Raw genomic sequence first — 5548 nt, forward strand, 5'->3', positions numbered from 1 at the left:
GTTGGGGGGTTGGGAAGCCATGCAAAGTCAAATTTTAACTTCTCTTGGCGCTCTCCCCATGCTCTTAAACGAGTGTCCCTGTGGTCCAAAGTGTTTCCTTTTTAGTGTGTTCAAAGCAGGCCGGTCCCATCAATCAGGAACAAGTGCACGAGTACAGAAGTGCCATTGATCGCCAGGGTTGATTCGGATGATCTGGCTGGCTATGCGGGTGTTTCAATGTGTCCATCTGCAGTCCCCTGCCTTTCTTTGGTATTCGCCGGGAAGGAAGCGTTTCATCACACTGGTTGGAACTACAGAAATGATTTGGCTGGTTATGCGGGTGCTTCCCTCCCGAAGCTGTTGTGATGAGTTGGGGGGGGGAGGGCACTGGAGTGCCAAAGGCTGCATGTCAGGGAGTGGTGGGGGAGCGTTTAGTGCCTCTTCTCCGGGCACCCCAGAGACGATGCCCAACAGGCTGAAAGTACTCATTCTCCTGTTTGGACTGTCGGAGTGCCAAAGGCTGAGAGGGAAGGATGGGAGAGGAAGCTTGGGATGTAAAGTACACAAGGGCGTTACAGTGAAACTGAAAATGGCTCATTAAAATAATCATAATAATAATAATAATAATAATAATGTTCCCGCGTTCAGCAGGCAGTGACAATGTAAGAAACCGACGAGCACAGTCCTCCATGATGAAGAAGTCCTAACGAAGGTGGTTTTCCCATGTTGAAACAAAAACAATTTCACCGAGTTCTTTGCCTCCGGGATGTGTGTATGAAAGGGAGTTGGGGGGGGGAAGCCATCTAGGTGGCCTTTTGGGTCTCTTCCTAATGTAGGATTTTGTGATTCAGGATTCTATGATTCAGTAGAGACAGGCTAGCCATCTGTCAGGAAGGGTTTGAGATGCATATGAAGAGGCATCACCCAATGATCAAGGTGAGAGTAAGAGAAACTGGCAGCACCTGGAGCCGCAGGAAGAATACTCCCACTTTGCCAACTGCCAAACCCTTCCATATGGTAGAGCGGGAAGGCTTCCGCCGCTTGATGGCGCTCGGTTGCAGAGGACGAAGTCAAAGGTAAAGAAGGAGTGTACCGAGGTCTCCATTACTAAAGTCGCCTTTAAAATAATCAATAAAAAGTGTCCTGGGGTTCCTGTGATGCCCTTAGAGTGCCAAAGGCTGCATGACAGGGAGTGGGGGGGGGGGGGGGAGGGCACAGGAGTGCCAACGGCTGCATGACAGGGAGTTGGGGGAATCTTGCCATACAGTCGCCATAAAAATCATAAACTTGACTAAAATTCGCCATTAAAATCAATCATTAATCATTAATCATAAATCAAGACTAAAAGAAATACTTAGCTAATGATAGCTAGCTTGTTTTTCCAAAGGCTGCATGACAGGGAGTTGGGGGGGGGGAGGGCACAGGAGTGCCAAAGGCTGCATGACAGGGAGTTGGGGGGGAAGCGTACACACAGGAGTGCCAAGAAACTTCCCATAAAGTCGCAATTAAAATCATCAATAAAACGAAGTGCTTCTATGAAAATGTGGAGGACCAAAGCATTTACTTTGAAAAAATTAGTGCGGTCAAAGCTGGCCGCTTGCATCAATCAAGAACGAAAGTCGGAGGTTTGAAGATAGAAAATCTTTAGAGTAATTCCAAGACTGGTAATCATCAATCACAAACCAGAAATATACAGTATTTTGATGACCATCCTGAAGCTGTTGTGATGAGTTTGGGGGGGGGGAGGGCACAGGAGTGCCAAACAGGTGCCGGTAACCCGTTGAACCCTATTCGTAATGTCCCCTTTCTTGGGTGCTTGACAGGGTGTGGGGGGGGAGGGCACAGGATTGCCAAAGGCTGCATGACGGGGAGTTGGGGGTAAACTAGAGTTGGCAACTACAGCACACTGCCACAGAAGAGTTTTAAATTTTTTTTAGAATATGATCTGGCTGGCTATGTGGGTGTCCCCTTCCTCCCTCACCGCTCCATGTGCTTCTCTCCCAAAGCTGTTGTGATGAGTTGGGGCTTATGGGCTGCACCGCTTGGAAGTTACTACACAAATGAACAAATGACACGCATGCAAAGGCTGAGAGTTACAGTGAAACTGATAACGGCTCATTACAATAATCAAGGCTGCATGACAGGGAGTTATGGGGGGGGGGGGAAGTCACCCACAGCCAAGCAGATCAGGGGAAACTTGCCATAAAGTCGCGATTAAAATAAGTAGCCATTGATCGCCAGGGTTGATTCGGATGATCTGGATGGGTATGCGGGTGCCAAAGGCTGCATGACAGGGAGTTGGGGGGGGGGGAAGCGTACACACAGGACTGCCTCTTTTCCGGGCACCCCAGAGACGATGCCCAACAGGCTGAAAGTACTCATTCTCCTGTTTGGACTGTCGGAGTGCCAAAGGCTGAGAGGGAAGGATGGGAGAGGAAGCTTGGGATGTAAAGTACACAAGGGCGTTACAGTGAAACTGAAAATGGCTCATTAAAATAATCAAGGCTGGATTACAGGGAGTTGGGGGGGGGAGGGCACAGGAGTGCCAAACAGGTGCCGGTAACCCGTTGAACCCCATTCGTGATGGGGTGACGGGGAAAATAAGAGGGTGACCGTATATAAACTTGACTAAAAGTCGCCATTAAAATCAATCATTAATCATTAATCATTAATCAAGAATAAAAGAAATACTTAGGTAATGATAGCTAGCTTGTAGTTTGCTTCCCCTTTGCTTTTCTGAACTTTCCCTATTTTTTATACCAAAATAAAGTCGCATTCGTTTTTCCAAAGGCTGCAGGGAGTTGGGGGGGGGGGCGTACCCACAGGAGTGCCTCTTTTCCGGGCACCCCAGAGACGATGCCCAACAGGCTGAAAGTACACTTCAGGTGAACTCATTCTCCTGTTTGGACTGTCAGAGTGTCGGTGTTTGTTTTTTTAGAATTTTTTTTTGTTTTTTTTTAAATGAACCAATGAAATGAAACGGCACGGCAAGAGAAGACTCACAGAAGTGCCTTGCAAGACAGCCATTCAAACTGAAATTTCCATTTGAGTCCCGCTGACCCCTGCGATTTCCCCAAATGCGGGAAACTGGCAGGGAATGACCGGGGAGACACCGTGATCATGAAGGTGGTCCTCCGGGGTTAGGCTCATCCATTGCACTCCGTGTGTGCTGACCCCTGTGATTAAAACCATCAATAATACGCATCAGGGCACCCTCCCAAAATATAATATAAAAAAAAAACTTGCCTAACAGTCGCCATAAAAAAAAGTCGGGAAATGGTGTATGAAAGGGAATGACCGGCAGGCAACTACTGGGGAAAGGCTGCATGACGGGGAGTTGGGGGGGGAGGGCACAGGAGTGCCAAAGGCTGCATGACGGGGAGTTGTGGGGGAGATTAACCAAAAAGTTGGGAAATTAACCAAAAAGCTCGCCCGGCGGTTTTCCTGCTTCTTGGCAGGGGTTTGTAATGGGTGGCCCATGAGGTCTCTTCCAACTGTTTGATTCTATGATCTGTTTTGTATTCAATATCAGGACAATGTTCCTGCGTTTAGCAGGCAGTGGCAATGTAAAACTAAAGCAAAGCAAAGCAAAGCAAAGCAAAGCAAAGCAAAGCAAAATTGATTTGAATTTATATATATATTGCAAAATAATTTTCCAGGCTATGCATTCATAAAGGGAAATCTGTAAGTAACTCTAAGGCTGGATCTATACTGCCATATAATCCTGAATGTCAAAGCTGATGATCCCCATCATCATCTTTAAACAGGATTATAAGTGTCTACACTGCCATATAATCCAGTTCAAAGCACATAATTTTAAATAAACCTTCTATAATCAGGTCTGTAAATAAAGAACAATACTCAGAAAACAGATAGTAAACAATCAGGGCCAGCTAACACCTACTAACAAAGGATTCCCCCTGGCAGGAAACAGCCAGGCTTTGAAGCTGCAAGGCTATTCAATGCTAATCAAAGTGACCAATAGCAACATTCACACTTGCCTCAAGCAAACAAGACTTATTTCTCCCACCCTGGACATTATTCTACAGATATATAAACCCCACTTGACTAGTTTCCAACAGACCTCGCAACTTCTGAGGATGCCTGCCATAGATGTGGGCGAAATGTCAGGAGACATCGTAATGAATGATCCCATTGGAGCGATCTCGCCCTACCCCTACGCACTTCAGGTGTACTCATTCTCCTGCTTGGACTGTCAGAGTGTCGGTGTTTGTTTTTTTAGAATTTTTTTTTTTAAATGAACCAATGAAATGAAAGTCGGAGGTGTTGCTGGAGTGGAACGTGGCGTCATGGCAGGTGCGTTGCAGAGGAAGGAGGAGGAGGAGGTAAGCACACAGGCAGCGCTGGAGGCCTTTTCCTTATAAGTTACAGTGTCCACAAACAGGGACCAACTGGAGACGCAGACACACAGGAGAGTTTCAGTATTTTTGGGAATTTTTTGAGTATTTTTGTGAAAAATGAAATACACTAAAGGTATTTTTTAAAAATAGTCAGCAAAGCAAAATGAAGCAGAGAATGGCGCTGCCGTGGGCGAGGAGCAGCCACAAACAGGGACCAACTGGAGACACAGACACACAGGAGAGTTTCAGTATTTTTTGGAATTTTTTTGAGTATTTTTTGGAAAAATGGAATACAGTAAAGGTATTTGTAGAAATAGTCAGGAATGCAAAAAAAGGAGGAAATTATCGTAATGATCCCATTGGAGCGATCTCGGCCTACCCCTAGTACGCACTTCAGGAGTACTCTTTCTCCTGTTTGGACTGTCGGAGTGAAACTGAAAATGGCTCATTAAAATAATCAAGGCTGTATGACAGGGAGTGGGGGGGGGGGAGGGCACAGGAGTGCCAAATTCGGAGGTGTTGCTGGAGTGGAACGTGGCGTCATGGCAGGTGCGTTGCAGAGGAAGGAGGAGGAGGAGATAAGCACACAGGCAGCGCTGGAGGCCTTTTCCTTATAAGTTAGAGTGTCCTAGCAAAAAGGAAGACATTTCAAAGAAGTTTGGGAGCCGGGATATTCTCCTTAAACTGCCTCTCCTCGACTGGGATAACATCGTAATGATCCCATTGGAGCGATCTTGGGATGTAAAGTACACAAGGGCGTTACAGTGAAACTGATAGTGGCTCATTACAATAATCAAGGCTGAATGACAGGGAGTTGGTGGGGGAGGGCGTTATTGGCGCGGGGTCGATTCGTTAAGGATATAACGAATGTATTCGTTAGTACGTCGGACGCGATCGCGCATGCGCAAAAGCGACTTCCGAAACGTCGTTATTACATACATACGATTCGATTCGATATTGAGATTAATAACGAATCGATTCGTGAAAGCGAATATATACTTTTTTTTAAAGAATATAACAAACAAACTAAAACAAAACTAAAACAAACAAACTAGAGGACAAAAGCCCTGTTGTGAAGCGTACACAGGACTACAGGAGTGCCTCTTAAAGAAATGTATAAATAAAGACATAATAGCAGCATTTTTTGGTGAGTATCTTTGTTTTCCTTTTTTAAATAATTAAATCAACGAATAATAGTAGCAGCTGCT

Source organism: Anolis sagrei, chromosome 7 (genome assembly GCF_037176765.1).
Source record: "Anolis sagrei isolate rAnoSag1 chromosome 7, rAnoSag1.mat, whole genome shotgun sequence".
NCBI lineage: Eukaryota > Metazoa > Chordata > Lepidosauria > Squamata > Dactyloidae > Anolis > Anolis sagrei.